Source organism: Hydra viridissima, unplaced genomic scaffold (assembly GCF_058129835.1).
Source record: "Hydra viridissima isolate aposymbiotic clone 2 unplaced genomic scaffold, HvirCarnegie_v1 scaffold_11, whole genome shotgun sequence".
Classification (NCBI taxonomy): Eukaryota; Metazoa; Cnidaria; class Hydrozoa; order Anthoathecata; family Hydridae; genus Hydra; species Hydra viridissima.
In genome coordinates, this window is record NW_028324310.1 from 1,587,501 (window position 1) to 1,600,605 (window position 13,105).

Below are 13,105 nucleotides of genomic sequence, written 5' to 3' on the forward strand. Positions count from 1 at the left end.
AGTTTGTTATACTAATGATTTGTCAGACAATTTCATTTACAAACACATTTTTCATTACCAAACACAAAAATTTGTCTTACAAAAAATAGTCATCATCCCAAATTGAATCATACCTTTTTTAATAAATTGTTTAAACAATTTTGCTCATTAGTACCCAATTAGTAAGAATGCGTGTCTTAAAGTTCTCATAGATTCCGTATCTAGGAACGAAATTGGAACAAATGTGTCTGGCCTAAAAATTTTGTGGATGGCCTCGATACTGGCCTTCTGCAAAAGATTTATCCTTGCGTCAACTGAGCATTATTTTTGTTGGCGCTTGCTTTTCATTAAAATTATATTTTAACTTAATGCCTGTTTAATATTTAATGTATATGAACTTTTGAAATAGGTTCGGTTATGCTTATACGAAAAGTATAAAATGTTCACTATATGCTAATAATATGCTTATTTCAATATTTTCGAAATCTTTAGAATCCACTTTGGTCATCTTAAGGTTTCAGACCTCAATAAAGTCAAGCGGCTTAAGTTTTTGTCATATAACAATTAAAATAAAGTTTGTCTTTATTTCATTGAATCTTTGTTATAATAAAAGATAAATTTAAGAAAAGAATGTAACTGGCGTTATAATTAGGGATTTAAGCGGGCATTTATAAGTATTTTCAAACATGATTCCGATGGTTTATGAAAAGTTAGTGACCTTTAACTTTTGTTGATAAAAAAAGAATAAGAAAAAAAAAATTAGGATTTTTTAAGGTATAAATCCCAGATTACACAATAAGGAGCAAAACGTCTTTTTTCTTTTTCAAGGAGCATAACTTCTGTCTTTGGATGAAGCAAAGCATGCTTCATCCAAAGACATACAGTAATCAGTAAGAATGTAATTTTCGCTAAAAACGTCTTAAGGAACAATACCATGTGTGCCTTTTACAGCATTTATCATGTTGCTAACTGAAACAGGCTTTCGGTAGGATAAGATTTTTTTATTTGCTTCCGACAGTGGGGCAGTCTATTTAAAAATATTTATTCTACCGAAAGCGTGTTTTATTGATTTTTTTGACATAAAATTCTTAGTCAATGAAACGGACTTTCGGTAGGATAATCTATTTTTGGCTACCGACTTTCGGTAGGCCATTTATAAAGATATAATGTTATGATAATTAAATATATGTTCTTATGGTTAAATATATGTTCTATGTTCTTATGTTTATATGGTTGTTTTAACAGCTTTATAAAAATTATAATAAATTCAGTCAAAATGGATATTACAATTATTCTAGTTGCACATAGTCAAGATCAAATTTGGCATTAAACTCAATGTGTTGCTTTAAGCGTTTACTCTGATGTGGAATGTCTTCAAAAATTTCGTTTACCAAAAAGTAATATAAGAGAAATTGTCAAAATTTTATACAATGACTTGTCACCAATTACATTGGGAAGCAACCTAATATCTTCAGAAGCAAAAGTACTAATAGCGCAAAGGCTTTTATCAACTAGGAGTTTTCAAGCAGAAAATAGTAAGTGTTATTAGTCAATCCAAAAAAGCTTATCCTATGACTCTTTATTGTTAAATATGCTTATTTTTAATGGATTGTTATGAATAGAGATTAAAGGTAGTACTTTATACAAGGTTTTTACTCAATCTGGAATACCTAGCAAGCCTTGAGGTAGTAAAAATCTCCAGGAAGACCTGGAAAACTCTGTTTACAGAAAATATGTTTTTTCCATATTTGTACCATAATTTATGTTTTTTTTAAAAATGGCTTGTCAAGACATAACAATGAATTTGCAAGATATGACTGTTGTTGTAAAACTTTTAGCTTGTTAGTATAAATAATGTTTTAATACGTATAAATAAAATCTTTGGGATAATTTGGAAAGATTATGGAGAAGTTCAGAGAGTTTCAAAAGTTAAACTCGGGGGAAAACATTCTTTTTATTCTTTTCTCAGGGAAAACTTAGGGAAAAACTTTTAAAATTATGTACAACTCTGTTTATAGACTAATTATGTCTGCTTACTTAAAAGTATCTTTATTCTTTTTTCAGTTTACTTATTGTTAAGAAATAAAATTAAATTTCTTTTTTCTCTATTTTTAAATATGATGCTTCATTATTATATAGTGAAAATCAAACAAACCCTAATTTTTTTAACTTAGGATAATAGATTATGTCAAAAGAATAATTTTTACACTACACCCTCCTACTGTTCCTATACTGTTCCTTGTGATTTTATATTTTGCAGACTTTTGGTAAGGTGACTGTGTTTTTTTTAAGTTATTTGGAGTTTAACCTTGTCAAAGTTTACTTTTCTCTCAGATAACTAACTTGCTTTTGTTTAGTTAAAACAGGGTGGCCAGCCAACTGGAAATCAGGGTAATCAGGGAAAAGTCAGGGAAAAACATTTTAGTCAGTGAAATCAGGGAAAAGTCAGGGGTTTTTACTTTTTTTTGCCAAAAGTCAGGGAAAATTAAGTTTAAAAAAAAATGAGCAGCCTTGGGGAGATGAATAATAGAAGGAAAGAAAAATTTAATTTAATTTAATATTTTTTTTGTTATTGTAGTTACAACCCTCTTAAATTCTGATAAAAATAGTAACTATGATTGCTATTATATTATTATCTAAAGTTTGAAACTTATTTTTAAAATTAATTATTTTTATATTCAATTTATTTAACTGTGTGCTGCTATATGAGTTAAATATATTATATCTATATAATATATTTTATAACTGTATGTTTATGTAGTGTAGATTTTTTCTAGGTATATAGTTAAAAAATAGTAACAATAATGTCTAAACTAACTTATTTTGACAATGACTGGATCAATCATGAATTGCATCCATCATGGGATTGGCTAAAGAGAACCAATGATAAAACAAAGGCTTTGTGTAGTGTATGTGGAAAGACATTTTCTCTAAGTAATATGGGTATAATGGCAGTTAGAAGCCATGAAAAAAGTGGCAAGCATTTAAAAAACATATCTTTAAAAAGTCAACCAAAAGTACTAGATTATTTTAACAGTAATATGTCACAGAAAAATATAGCATCAAAAGCATCTGCTTCATCGAATTCATTAGTTACTGATTCATTTCTAAAATCTTCTCAACTAGTATCAATCGTTTCAATAACTTCTTCCAGCACAGTAGTACCACCTTTCTCTCTATTTACGGCTCAAAATGATGTAACACGTTCTGAAATACTTTGGGCGCTATACGTAACTCAGCAACATTTTTCATACAGATCATGTTCCAAAATTGGACTTCTATTTCAGCGTATGTTTCCTGACAGTTATATTGCTAAAAAAATGACTATTGGGAAAACTAAAGTGGCCTATAACATTACACACGGACTTGCCCCGTATTTTCATGATCTAGTTTTAAAAGCTGTCTTTAACTCTAACCACATTGTTGTATGTTTTGATGAATCTTTAAATGAAGTTGTTCAAAAAGGCCAAATGGATATTTGCATTCGATATTGGGATGTGATGCGTAACCAAGTGACTACAAGATACTTTTCGTCTGTGTTTCTTGGCCATGCAACTGCTTATAATTTGTACAAAGGTTTTACAAATGTCCTAAATGAAAATCTCCAAGCTAAAATTTTACAAATATCTATGGATGGACCAAATGTAAATTGGAAGTTTTTTGATATACTCAGTGATGAATTCGGTAAAAAATTTGAAACATCTATTCTTGAAATGGGGTCATGTGGCTTACATGTTGTACATGGTGCATTTCAAGCAGGTCATAAAAAAGTCCATTGGAATGTTAATGGAGTACTCAGGAGTTTTTATAAACTTTTTCATGATAGTCCTGCACGTAGGGCAGATTATCAATCAATTTGTGGAAGTGATAAGTTTCCTAAGAAATTTTGTTCAACAAGATGGGTTGAAAATGTATCTGTATGTCAGAGAGCTTTAGATATTTACGATAATGTGAAGTTGTATGTTAAACAGTCTAAACTACCAAACAATTATACTGTAAATATTGTTACTGACGCTGTCAATGATCTTTTGATGCCTGCTAAAATTTCATTTTTTCAGTATTTGGCTTCAATTGCAGAGCCTTTCTTAAGACTTTTTCAGTCAGATTCTCCGTTAGCACCTTTCCTTTACCAAGAACTAGAAAAACTAATGAGATCTGTCATGAAGAACTTTATTAAAAAAGATGTATTGGATGGGGCAAAATCTATTGTTAAGCTAATGAAAATAGACCTAACCATGCACAAGTGTCACGAAAAAGAAGTAAAATTTGGTATTGCAACTTTTTCGCTTCTTTGTAAAATAAAAGTAAGTGAAAATCAAAAGTTACAATTTCGAAGTGATTGTATCCAGTTTTATATCGAAGTGGTTGATAAACTGAGGGAGAGAAGTCCTTTAAAATATAAACTTACAAGAGCTATATCCGCTTTAAACCCCATTACTATTTGTTCTAATTCTGAGATAGGAAAAAGCAGAATGACTGATTTACTCACAATCCTTCATGAATCTAAATGGATTAATGCCACATTAGCTGATAAGGTCAATATTCAGTATCAAGATTTATGTGATCTTGCCAAAGGCATCCACAGATTACAGTTTACAAATTATAATGTTTATAAAGATAGGTTGGATGTTTTTTTAATTCCTTTTATAAGCCAGAATTTTAGTTCCTTATTTGAAGTATCCGAAATTGTCTTTACTTTTTCACATGGAAATGCCCAAGTTGAAAGTGGGTTTTCTATCAATTCAGATGTTCTAGTAGAAAATTTACATGCGAGCTCTGTAGTTGCCCAAAGACAGGTATATGATGGAATTCACCATGTTGGTGGAGTTTGCAATGTTGAAATAACCAAATCAATGGTTAAAAGTGTAAATATGTCTCATTCACATTACAAAGATTCATTGAAACGAAAGAGAGAAGAACAGATGCAAGAAGAAAAAGAAAGTATTGATAAAAGAGTAGCTGTGCAGAAAATCAAGGAATTAAATGCTAAAAAAACAAAGCTAAATCAACATCATCAGGAAGATATACGCGAGATTGAAGCTGAAATAAAAATGCTTTCACGCAAAATGGAATGAACAGATTTACATTTTTTTGATTACATAGATTTGAATTATTTTTACTTCCTTAAATTTAAAAATGATTTTTAATCTGAAATAAATCATTTTTGAAAAACAAAAAAAACATTTTTTTTATATTTAAAATCTTTACTTTTTAACATTTTTATATATGTGTGTGTTAATTCTTTTGAAAGTTTAAGATAATTCTTTTAATGATTTCTATAAAATTTTCTGAACCCAAATTGTTAATATGCAAATCTATTATATATATTGGTAGCAGACCCAGTATAGTACCTTAAGTTTTAATACAGTAGAAAAAGGTATATAAAACAATCAACAACTCAAATTTTTCAAAAAGTTAAGTTGAAGGCTATATAGACTAGTGTTGTTTTATTATAAGATTAGTAGTTATTGCTTTTTTATAAGTTTATTACAAATTTTAAGGCTGAAGCATAAAATACGATCGTATAACATAAATGACTTCTCTACAAAAAAACTCTGACTTGTAGCTTATAAGTTATTTCCTTTATTGATATTAAACTGAAAAAAAATTTCAAGTAACTCAGGGAAAAATATAATAAGTCAGGGAGAAGTCAGGGAAAGGTCAGGGAATTTGAATGAACAAAGTGGCTGGCCACCCTGTTAAAATATGATGGTCAATAATTCATTCATGTTTTTTTTATGTAATTTTAGGTGACACCTCTTATGCAAGCCATTCAAGCTGTAGTCACATACTTCACCAGTTTTGCAAATATTTTATTCAGCACTATCATCACTTTTGCCAGATGGTATGGATAGTCCAGAGAGATGGCCAAAACAAAGAGAAAGTTTTTTCAATCATTTGGAGTTAAAGGTCTTCTTGGAATAATAGATGGTACAATGATACAAATCAAAGGAGTCACTGGGGCTGATGAGCCAGAATATATTTGCAGGTAAATTTCTCATTTTAATTTGATACCTGATCATTTTGATTATATTGCTTTAGGTCATTAATCAAAAAGTCTAAAGTGTACAATGGTTGGCCTATTTACACAGCCATAATTAACATGAGAAACTTAAAAAAAGCTTTTGTTTCACAGATTTATTCTGTCTATGCATGTTTGCATATAGTTCATGCAAGGCTCAAAAAACATATATCTGTTCTATTATTCTTTATAAAAAAATTATTTACTGTTTCCTTTTTTAGGTGTTAATGTTTTTTAAGCTTTATTTTACTTCACATTATTAAGTTATTATGAAGCGCTTCATGTTGTTAATAATATGTAAAATAATTATTTAATTTATGAAGAGAAAATACATCATAAAGTGCGACCTGTTTATTACAAAAATGGAAGTTTTAACATTTTAAATAGCACATCATAGTTCTTTAAAGTTTGAAAACATCAAATTATTTAACGTAAGTGCTAAACTTAAAGCAATATAGTAAAAGGTCATATTGTTTATAATAAAAAGTCATGCAAAAAAACAATTTTTTGTTTTGGCCAAAGGTGACCATTTCTTCTAACATGATGCCAATGTTTCCCAAAAAGGTTTTTGCTGCTCTCTGATTTTTAAACATTTTAACATTTTGAAGATTTTTAACTTCTTTTTTTTTTTAGAAAAGGATATCCTACTTTCTGTCAAGTTGTCATTGATGCTGATGGAAAGTTTAGAGATGCTGTTGCAAAGTATCCTGGATCGTGCCATGACACCTTTATTTTTTCTAATTCTACATTAAAACAGACATTAGAATATGATCCAAATGCAGGCTTCCTTTTTGCAGACTCAGGATATTGGTTGTCACCAGTCAAGATTACACCATTTAAGTGGCCAACTATACCAGAGGAAATATATTTTAATAAAGTTCACCATCAGGTACGTAGTGATGTGGAGCAAGCCAATGGACATCTCAAAAACCGTTGAAGGTGTTTGCACAAAAGTGGTGGAACACTTCAGTACACCCCAACAACTTGCTGCAAAATATTTTTTACTTGCATTTTGCTGAAAAACTTTTGCATTTCCTTAGGATTAATAATTCCAGATGACATTAACTTTGAGGACAATAATGAACATTATGTACATGTTGTTCAACCTGAAATAACTCAAACCAACCAAATTTGACTTGGTATTTTAAGAAGGACACAAGTTAAAAACTATGTGTTTGCAAATCAAAGGCGATGATATATTTTTAAAATGTTGTATGGGTGCCTGTAGGATATTTTGTTTTAGCATATAAACTTAAGTATGTTCATACTTATATCAAATAAGATTGATTTGCAAATATAAAGAAGTAATTGGAATCTCAGAACAAGAATACACCAAAATGTTTGCCCCACTACACCAAATGTCAGGGCAATTAGTTAACAAAATAGTATTACCATACTAAAGTGCAGAATTTGCACATTCCCTGAAAGTGTCATATTGGAAACATCAAAAAATCATGCAGGCCCCCATGAAGTGTTGTAGTTTCCATATACAATTTTTCAATTTTTTAGATATCTATAATAGAAGTAAATATTTATAGCAAGTTTTATTGTATATTAAATGTAAAAAAGTACGCAATTCTGAACCCCTCTTTTCCTCTTTTTTAATTGAAATTTAATGTTAGGTTTGCAAAATTGCTTGATACTATTATATATTGTTTTGGTAAAAACCTTAAATAATCTGCTAAGTTTTTAAGCAAAAAATGTGAAGATAACTTGCTTTATCTAATAATGTACAAATTTATTTTATGTTAATAATAACTCATAAATTCAGTTATTTATTTTCTACCTCTGTAATCGTTTCCAGTGAACAATTCTTTTAGCGGAGCTGGCAAAACTTTCTGATGCGAGTCAATGTTTTAGTAATTCTTTCAAAGAGGAGGCTATCGCTCGGAATAGAACGGCTGAGAACAGAGGCTATACTCTGCCCGGCTGCAACAATTTCCTCTCCATTTTTGACATGTTAGCCATATATTCATCCACATTGGATGACGACAGCTTACTACTAGTAGTTTTTCTCACCTATTTTTTATATCGGTGATCCTATAAATATTGTTAAATTAGATTAGAAAAAAGCAAAACGCACATTAAAAAAAATATCGCGACTTTTTAATAAATATACAAATAAATAAATTTTACTAATTAAAGTTGAAGCATAATTAGAATAATTAGAATAAGAAGGCAAAATAAATGACCTTAGAAACTCTTAATGATACTTTTTTTTATTTGTTTATCGTATGTTGTTTATTTAATTTTTACAAACAGAAACCAAAATAAATTTTAATCGAGAAATTTCAAAGTAAAAAATTACGAGAAAAAAAAATATTTTTTTTTATTTAAATATTTTATTTTCAATTTATTATTTGTTTAAAAAAAATACAACATTTTTTAATATTGTCTCACACATCTTAAAAGCATTTTTTGATTTTTTTTTCTCTAAATATAAAAACTAAAGTTAACTTATTTCTTTGAAATTTTTTAATTTTTAAAATTTTTTTCCTTTTTTTAACAACGGGATTTCGTTTTGTAATATCAACAAAGGATCTGCAGGTAGTGAAGAACCTACCAGATGAACATCTGCTGTTGAGGTATCGGGCGGAGTCAATAACTGAGAAGATGGTGATGAAGAAAATGTAGCCAGTGAAGATATAGATCGTCGCAAAGAAATTTTTCTCTTTGTAGAAGTTTGATTCTTTAAACATTTGAAGACCACACTGGAAAAACGATCAAGCTACATTTTTGCTTTTTTGGGGTTTTTGCCCCTGTTATATTCGGCTGCAGTTTAACTATATAATAATTGACTATATAACTAGAAAACCGATCAAATTACACGGATATTTAAAAAATAAGTAAACTATGGTTTTTTGAAGTTTAATATCTAATTTACTCAAAACAATAAAAGTGTAGCTTGATCGTTTTTCCAGTGTGGTGTTCATTTGCATTTTTTTGTTTTTGTTTTTGTTGAACAAAATAAAAACTTAATCATTTTTATATTGAACAAAAGTGGAAACAATGAAAAATAATAATAATAAATATCAAAACAAGAATACAACTATTGCTTATATCAATGTTAATTTTTCTACAAATAATGACTTTTATTTTTCTGCTCTTGATTAAAAAAAAAAAAAATTAACCTTGACGTAGTCATCTTCCTCATCAAGCTGTAGAATGTGTGTTTTGCTATGTTCATTAAAAAGCTTCACGTTAAATATTTCAGGCATAGTTTTGCTATTGGTCATCTAAAATAATATGACATAAAAAAACTTCTTTAATAAAAAGCTAGAATGAACTTGTTCACTTAAAGTAAAAGGTTAAGGTATAGATCAAAATGTCAATTCCTCCTGGAATTCCCTGAAATAAAGAACAGTATTTTTTGTAAACCTGTATCAAAAAGTTTTGTAAACATAGATCTTATGGATGAATATAAAAATTAAAGTTTAAAAAAAGTCATTAGTTTCATTTGTAACAACTCTTCCAAAACCTACTTTACTTAACTAAAAACGTAAATGTATGAGGGTAAAATTTTAAATTATGTATCAATATACCATGTGGGAATCTTTCGGCATTTTGGTTGACCAATTCTTGATCAATCAAGCTCAGTTCTTCACCACTTCCCTCGCCTCCTCCTGTCTCATATAAATTAAAGGCAATACGAGCTGCTTTTGCCTTGCTGTCTGACTTTTGATCTGATAATTTCTTTTTACATTGTTGCAGTGTTCTATCAGAACCAATGACAGAAACAACTTTGGACCATATGCCATCTTTTGTTAGTAACCCCTGGGAAAAAAAATATATATATACATTTACAAAACATGCATTACCTATTAAATGAAGAATCATTTAATACTCATAATTAACATATTCAACCAGCAAATTAACTTAATTTTTGATTCAATTAAACCACCTGTAATAACATTCAATAAAAGTATGCTTAGATTTTCTGAATTCAAAAAATGGAAACAATGTCGAAAAGATAACACAGTAAAGCAAAATTTATAGCAAAATCTCTGACAAAAGAAGGTATTTGGTGCAACTTTGAAAGCTAAAGTTACTGGAAATTCTTATTAAAGAATTAGAAAAAGATAGTTAAAAATAAATTTAATGCATAAATTATAGAGTTAAGTTGAAATTTATTAAATTTCAAATTAAGTAATAGCACTAAGAAGAGAACCTTGAGAAAATTTTCCATCTAAAGTTTTCTTTATTCTCGTTGTATGCTTGTACCAAAACTAGCAACTGTTCGTGAGTCCAATTTTCAGATCTCTATTTTAAAGCTTTTGACAAATCTGACACTAAAACAATTTCATAATTTTTGAAAATGTAAACCAAAGTGTAGTTTGAATAATAGAAGAATAAAAGAAGATATTTAAATTTATATCTGAAAATTGCAAGTTTTATTCAAACCTAACTGAAATTATATTTTATCAGTGGTTATAAACTAAAATTAAAGTTGCAAAAAATTATTTATTGTCCATTTATTGAGAGCACTTATATACACAAAATTTTTGAAGCCGTTAATGATATTAAACTACATCCTAAAATCATTTTAATCTTAACAACAAACAGTTAAAAACTATAACAGTATAATATATTGGTATTAACAGTTTTTTAGGATTTTTTTTAAGTACTTTTTAAAACGTAAAAAACTTAATTATTAGATTTGAAATAGTATATAATATTATCATTAATAATAACTTATTAATAAAATACTTGAAAAAAATTATTTTATAGTTTTTTGAGAAAACAATTCAAGTAATTTATCTTTATTTTATTAATTAATTACCATTACTTAAAAACTTTTAACTGCTAATAACTAATTAATTTATGAGAGTTGAGAATTTGATAACGGCTTGTTATTTTATCAGTTTACGCTTCTTTACCTTATAGTTTTATTTTTTTGTTACAAAAGTTATATGAATTCATTTTCAGAAAAGTATGCTTCAATAAAGATTTGTAATTACGAAAACTTGGTTTATTAAAAAAAAAAATCAACTTGGTTGTTTTTTTTTGCGTAAGTTTTTGCGTAAGTTCAGCGCAACTTATGCTCAACCTTAACTTTACGGAAATGCTGCGAAACATTGGTGAATACCAAATAGTAACATGAACTTACGAATAGTAACATGAACATACTTACCTGACGGGGAAGTAAACCTGATCAACATTGGGCTCGCCCTCCTATAGACGGTCATCAGGATACTAACCCGGACGACGGTGATACTTTATCTACTTTCTGAAGGGAGAGGGGGAAGGGGGCAAATTCTGGGACGACGCTCACAGAGTCTCCTCTGGAAGGAGTAGGCATGCGTCCACAAGGCAATAAGCTGAAGGACACTAAACTACAATACATGAACTTACGATTTCCGTAACCTTAGTTGAGCTGCGCAAAAGTTTCGAAAATTTGGTGAATACGCACCCAGATACCTTAAATTTCGATATTAGCTAATTATGGTGAAAATAAAATATATATTTTTTTGATTAAAAATCATTAAAATACATTTTTATCCGCCTAATTGAATAATTATGTGCAGAAATCATAAGAGCGCAAAAAATTGCATAAATTACATAAATCATAAAGCCGTTAAAAAGTCAAAATGTGATTAACTTTGAGACTTTGAGGTGAAGAGTAAAATTAGAGAAAATCACTTTTTAATAATTGAAGACCACATCAGAAAAATCAGACACGTCTCAAACTTTATTTGTTATCTCTCTGTTTTTTTTTTTCTTCCCATATTAAATATTGATTTGATTTATGCAAACAAATTGAAAAATCACCTGAGTCACCAGTAACCAGCAGTTTAAAGACATAATATCTTATGGAAGTAAAAGGCACTTTTAAACTCTAAAATCCGTATATCTCAAAAGGTGTGAAATGTGACGTCTGTTTTTTTCCATTTCATTGTAATTGAAAATTTATCATACCTACCAGTTTTTAAAAAAAACTCCCAATTATAGATGGTATAAAAATAAAAATCTCTAAAAGCTGCATTTTTTTCCCTTTTTTAAAGTAGCGTATTACAAACTTTAATGTTAATATTGAATTCAACTTTACCAAAGAAAAAAGAATTGTCAACATTAGACGTTCATTAAATAACTACAAAACGCAAAAAGTGAAGCCTGTACACCGATACAAAGTCGATTTCGATACAAATTTAGATTCTTAGGGCCTGTTTATATGGAAAGCGGGCTGGCTCGGCAAACGAGCCAGCCCGTTTGCCGAGCCAGCCAGCTTTCCATATAAACAGGCCCTTAATATATAGGGACATTAGAAAATCATGGTAAAAAAAAGAAAACCACAAAAAGCTCTAAAAAAAAGGCAAACCACAAAATGTATGTATGTATGTATGTATGTATGTATGTATGTATGTATGTATGTATGTATGTATGTATGTATGTATGTATGTATGTATGTATGTATGTATGTATGTATGTATGTATGTATGTATGTATGTATGTATGTATGTATGTATGTATGTATGTATGTATGTATGTATGTATGTATGTATGTATGTATGTCTATATGTATCTATATCTGTCTATATCTATATCAGTTATTTAGTTTTTTTAAAAAAATATTTTTTTAGTCGGAAAAAGTAATATCGTAATGAATCGATAAGTATCGTTATTGTTTGAGTAACGATATTATCGTAACTGAACGATAAATATCGTAATGAATTAATAAATACCGAAATTTTATCGTGGAAATTTTTTGGGTGCGATATTATCGTAATATAAAAAAACTTACGATACGCACATTATGATATCTTATCGTATTGTAATAAGGAAAGTTTCGATACGCAGATGCTTAGTAGGCGGTAAGGGTCTGCGTATCGTTTCATTTCTGTATCGTTATCATTCCGATATTTTAGCGGAAAAAAAGTGTCATCGGATTGACGGGAGTTCCGGTACATACTGCGATTTAAACTACCTACAATGCCGAATAAAATTTTTTTAGCGGTTTTTTGTCACAAATATTCTGATGACACTTTTTTTTTCCGCTATCTTATCGGCATGATAACAATATGGAAATGAAACGATACGCAGATCCTTAGTAAAACGGTAAACGTGAAGAAACTTTGTATTGTCGGTGATTGTGGTTCGGAAATTTAC

General features: G+C 29.0%; 1 pseudogene across 1 annotated transcript; it reads right to left on the reverse strand.

The window, feature by feature from the left end:
* Positions 1 to 7,817: 7,817 nt before the first annotated feature.
* On the reverse strand, positions 7,818 to 10,282 carry LOC145182798 (uncharacterized; annotated as a pseudogene). Its single transcript, XR_016445120.1, has 5 exons — positions 10,170 to 10,282; positions 9,544 to 9,775; positions 9,133 to 9,237; positions 8,495 to 8,672; positions 7,818 to 8,040 (listed from the first exon to the last, which is right to left on the reverse strand). The product of XR_016445120.1 is annotated as an uncharacterized LOC145182798 (transcript).
* Positions 10,283 to 13,105: the final 2,823 nt, after the last annotated feature.